At 41.4% G+C, this 5,422-nt stretch overlaps 1 long non-coding RNA gene across 1 annotated transcript; it reads right to left on the bottom strand.

Moving 5' to 3' along the window:
• Positions 1-1,116: 1,116 nt before the first annotated feature.
• On the bottom strand, positions 1,117-5,039 carry LOC119151430. Its single transcript, XR_005105417.1, has 3 exons — positions 4,743-5,039; positions 2,594-3,660; positions 1,117-1,737 (listed from the first exon to the last, which is right to left on the bottom strand). It is a non-coding gene; the product is annotated as an uncharacterized LOC119151430 (long non-coding RNA).
• Between the last annotated feature and the right edge of the window lie 383 nt (positions 5,040-5,422).

Here is a 5,422-nt window from a genome sequence, read left to right as displayed (position 1 = left end):
TCCCAGAGAGCCAAATCAGGAGAGGTGACAGTTGGAAATAGCTTTAAAAGATATTATCTCATTGATTTTCGAAAGAGAGAGCTCCTTTAACAAGAATATTGTTCTTTCAGTGCACTCGGTCTCCATCTTTAATGTTTATTCATTCGGCTGCTTCACAGGGGAATGCAAATCACAGAAATGTAGGAGCTATACAGTGGTGTGCAAAATGTGTACCCCAAGGGATTCAGGGCTTCCTCTCCTCCTGCCCCAGCTTCTGAGGCAGAGAGCTTTGTGTGCTGAGGAGCTTGGGAAGAAAAAGCAATATAAAGCAGGATTATAATATCCCCTTTTCATGGAAAAGTTGAAATTCATGTGATTACCTGGGATTTGTGTTTGAACCACTGCTGTGCTGTGTTGGTTGGTGAGAGAATCTGGCAAAATAATTTATTTACAGTCACTTTGTGGGGCTTCTGTAAGGCAATGCTGTAAGGCAAGGCTCTCTGTTGCTTGTTTTTGAGGCATAGGCACTTGCAAGGCAAGTCTCTAAACCTTGGACTTTAAGCCTCTAGTCTTTTGTTAGATGTATCTTAAGCATTCCTTGGTAAACACAGTGAAGCACCAGCCTCGGAAAAGAACTAAGATTAGTCATTTGCAAGCTGGGAAATGAGTCATCTAGAAGTTTCTTGTGGAATTGTTCATCTAAAGACAATTAGGATCAGCACCATAACTGTGGGATTCCTCCTTCCCGGCATCAGGTGGCACATAATGAGGCTTCTGGTCAATGAAAGGAGGTTGGGGTCACAGGAGGCATTTCCTCTCATCTGAGTGCGGGTTGTTGAGGCAGATTGGCTATATCATACTCTTGAGGTAGATCAGCCGAGGTGAGGCAAGCCTCTCCCAAAATCCAGGCTCCCATTGCAGCCCCTCAACACATGCATTTCACAGGTATGTAAACTTCACACAGTGTAAAGAAGATTCATCGCTCTCGAGTCTCCATCACCATTTACTTCCACGTGTCAATTCAGCTTGTAAAATAACTGAACAAGTTCCAGAAAACAGGTTGTACCTGTAAAATGTTGAAACCCTTGGTTATTAAGCCAAGCATATTAAACTCACGGTGTTTGTATGGTCAGGCAGATAACTGAGTAAATAGGTAATTATTATGTATTAAAATATTTTGTTATTTACTGTATTCTTAGCAAAGTACTGCAAGATGCCTAAACAAATTAATCAGAGACAATAGGAAAAGACATTTTCCAGAGAAGTTTGAAGGAGCAAGGAAATGACTCACTGTTTTGGCCAGATAAAGCTAAGTGCAAATTGTGGTTAAAGCATTTATCCTTTCTCTGTGCCAGATGAGGAAATATAGGAGAGAGATCCACTGAGTTCTCCCTTCTTGGACCTACATAGAGTAGAGGTGGCTGACATAGTGTTTGATCCTGCCAGTTTTATGATGGTTGGGGATTTCCTCATACCCAAGGGATCCTCTGCTTAGTGTTTGTGGATGGAGTTCATTCCAGTCCACATACTCGAATGGCAGATCTGGGCTAAAACCCAAAGTCAAAGCCTACAGTGATTTTACCTGGGGAAAAGAAATTAACATAAATGCATATTTTGTTACAAGGTCAAAAGAGTGTCTGAGGAATTTAAATTAAACACCATATATATAACAGTATATGAAGTCAAACCTGGTCAGTGGAAGGACCTGGGATTCCAAAGGACTGATATTGGCTCTGGGTTTATCCGGCATTTTCATTGCTTGTATGAAATAAGAAGGTGGAGGATGTGTTAATTAAACTTGTAATTGACACTTCACTAGAAGGTGTCAGAAACACCAGAGTACAAAAAAACCAACCAACAACAACAACAAAAAACCCAAAAGCCAACAACAACAAACCTTGAAGAATCTGGAAAACATGAAACAGGATTTAGCTTAAAAAAAGCATGTGCTAATAGCTGAAGGAAAAAGTAATCAAATCTAAAAGGAATGGTGCCAAAATAGGCCTATTATTATGGTGCTAGAGAACTCTGTGGTTATAACCTCAAGAGTGTAGCTTAGATCAAGTGGAAAATAGCCATTTGAGGGAGCTAATTGAGTCAGGCTCTATATACAAAGGACTTTACATTAATTTCGTAAATCAGAGAAGAATCTATTTCAAAATTAATAAAAGCATGCCTCAGTTGCAGTCGTTATTTTTAAAGGCAAGCTGGTTTAAAAATGAGATTTATATTCATAGAATTACTATGAAAGATGAGCGTGCAAGGTCTCTTTTCAAATTACCTTATGGCTAAAATGCTATCCTGCAAGTCTGGAGAGTTTATCTTTAATCCCGTGCCTGTCACTGAACTTGGATACATCGTTGTAAGAAGGGGACATAAGCAGACTGCAGTAAGGTGCAGCACAGTGGGGTTTCTCAGCCCTTCTAGGTGAGATCTCACCCATCAGTACACTGACAGACACAGAAAGGGGACGTGTGGGTCTTGCTATTCTAATTTGTGAGGTGGTGGTGCATGAAAGACATGTTCTAGGAAGCTTTCTACGGTACCCATCTATTGAATGTTTTTGCAGAGGACTGGACTTAATAAATCCAACAGCATTCGTGTTGGTACCTACCACGCACCTACAGCAGCAGGGTGGTCCCTCTCTGTCTTCATTGCCGTAGCATCCTGAGAGCAAAGAAAAGCACCGAGAGAACACACAGGGCTGTTAGCCTGCTTTCATAACTCAACATCCATTAGGAGATGAATATCACTTAATTAGTATCTAATTACAGTAGTTAAATTGTCAAGGACTTTATTTAACAGAGCTAATCCCTTCTACTTTGTATTCCTCTGCTTGGCCCCCCAAAGTTGGTGGTATTTACTGCAGCGCAGGAAGGGCCACCACTGGGAGCTGAGTGAGATGAAATACGGAAACCTACGGGCCAAGAGGGTGGGCAGCTAATAGCTACCATTTTTGTGCATATTTCTCCTGGTCTAAGTGAGATTGGTGATTAACACATGCTGGGTGTTAATCTGGATTAACGCATGCTGGATGGAATGGGCAGAGCAGAAAGGTCAACAACACCTATGTCACAGGAACTGCAGAGTTCAGGGATGTCTCAATTTTCCCCAGTTTTTAGCTACCCCAGTCAGCTATACTAGGAGGTGTTCTCTTTCTGCCGGAGATTCATATCTTGGATCTCCTCTGCAAGTGTGAGCATGAATGCCTCCATTCCGAGACAAATGAAGGTGACGGATGTGTGGGAGCCAGTTGAGAATAGACTGGGTCATCAGATGGGTCCAGTGTCTCAAAGCCAAAACATCTTAACACAGAGAGCACAAGCCTGGAAGAGAAGCTGTGGGCTGGTTTCACCAGAAGTCAGGCCCCAGCCCCCTATGAAGTCTACATCCACCTACAAGGTAATGCAGCTTAGCTACTCGGAAGTGTTTAAGGTCAGGTTAGATGGGACTTTAAGCAACTTTATTTAGTGAAAGATGTCCCTGCTCATGGCAGGGTGGTTGGAATAGATGATCTTCAAAGGTCCCTTCCAACCCAAACCATTCTAGGATGCTATGGTTCTATGACCCTCTTCATGATGCCTTCATTTCACACGTTTCCTTTGAGTATTCGGTGTCTCCACCTCCTAAATCCTCCAGCCACCAGGTAATACAGGAACTCAGGCAGGAAGCTGGTCCATGCTGTGTAAGAGAATGAAAAAAGAGACAGGAAGAAAAAGAAAATGGTGGTGAGTAGCCTCGTGATTACCAGGTCATTGCTTTGCTCCCGAGGCCCCAGTCCAACAGGGATTTACTCTCTCTGTTAAATAGCTGCCTGATAAAATTTATAGCTTGAAAAAAGCAGAAATGTGCTGGGCAAAATGCATTTTCTGGCTTGTTCCTGGGTGGGAACAGCTGCTTTCTGGTATTTGCTCATGGCAGGTTGTAAAGCAGCTCTCTAGTCTTTGACAACATGATGCCTTATGCATATTCCTACCTGCTTTTAAGATTCTCTGTGGGCCAACTTTTAAGGTTTTTTCTCATGCTGTTCACACAGTAACATTTGACAGTATAAATGTGTTGGGATGAAGAGATTTCGGAATTTCTTCTAAACTGTACGGAAACTATAATGCGAATTACAAAATTTCATCAATAAGGAATTGTTGCATCATGATACTGCAAAATTACCAAAGCACCTCTTGGCAACTGAAAAAAACCTACAAGCTCCCATGCTGCGTTTAGGAAGTATGCAAGCGCATGGTTAACTTCGTAGGAAACTACAAATCTTGGCATGGTGTTACTTCCTATTTTAAAAACAAACAAGCAAAAATAACGAGGCTGCTATCCATCTTTTAATTCAGGATTTGCTTTTATGTATATGTAATATATTCTCTCTCTTTAAGAACTATTTTTCCATTGTTTTGAAGCAGCAAGGAAAAATATCACAAAGACTATTTTTCTTTAAGAAATATCTTGCCTAAAAATAGTGAAATCCAAGTCACACAGCTATTTCCTGATGATTCCATATTCACATACTGAGTATTATGACAGCGCTCAGCCAGCCTCAAGATGATCAGTGCTGAACAGTTCTTTCATTAATCAGAAAATCTCTTTAGGTCCAGTTGCCACTCAGCAAGTTTTGTCTGAGTTTTCCCAGGGCCCCTTTACATAATGCTGCTGGTGTAACACAATATCAAAGTTAACATACATTACAGTTATGACTTTTTACATTACAACAGAGGCATAACGTGGAGCATGCTATGATACAAAGAAGTCATTCATACCTTGAACCATGTCCCAGTTCCAATCCTGCCATCTGCTATTAACTGGAGCGATGTACACCAAAGCAAGTAATAGTGTCTTTGCTTTCAAAGGTCTGCTCACTTGCCCAAAAATTATGTAGAACTGTTGTCATCCAAGGACGCAGAAATCAGGCATCTCCTTTTGCAAGAGCTATGGATTTCATTGAGCCGCAAGTTCTGGATACTGTGAGAGTGGCATAATGATTACATACATTTTTCAAAGATGCTACATGCAAGCATTCCTCTTAAGTAAGAACACAAGTGTTTGCAGAACACGGGTCCTCTAAGTAGTCAATAGTTTAAAAAGGTGTCAGAGAGGGAACATGCAGACACTGCATTATCAAGACCTTCAGCAAACAGCAGTTCATTTCCTCTTCTGCTGTAATCTGTCCCCGCTGGGTGCTGCAATCCGTGGGGTTATCCTGTTTCCAACCTCAGGCAGGCCACAATGGCAATGTCTCATATTCTGACATCCCCTTGGAGTTTAGGGTTTAGTGATCACAGATACCTGAATATATTTACATACATTTGTATGGGGGTTTTTGCTTTCATCTTTGAGTTGAATGGCTTTTGCATTAAGGACCTTTCAGCAGTGAGATCTTTCCTCCCATGGAATTTCTTCAAGCAACAAAGTACTGCCTGGATCAGTGCAATTGTAGGAA

Source organism: Falco rusticolus, chromosome 7 (assembly GCF_015220075.1).
Source record: "Falco rusticolus isolate bFalRus1 chromosome 7, bFalRus1.pri, whole genome shotgun sequence".
Classification (NCBI taxonomy): Eukaryota; Metazoa; Chordata; class Aves; order Falconiformes; family Falconidae; genus Falco; species Falco rusticolus.
Note: the sequence above shows the minus strand (reverse complement) of the source record. Positions and strands in the feature narration are given on the sequence as shown.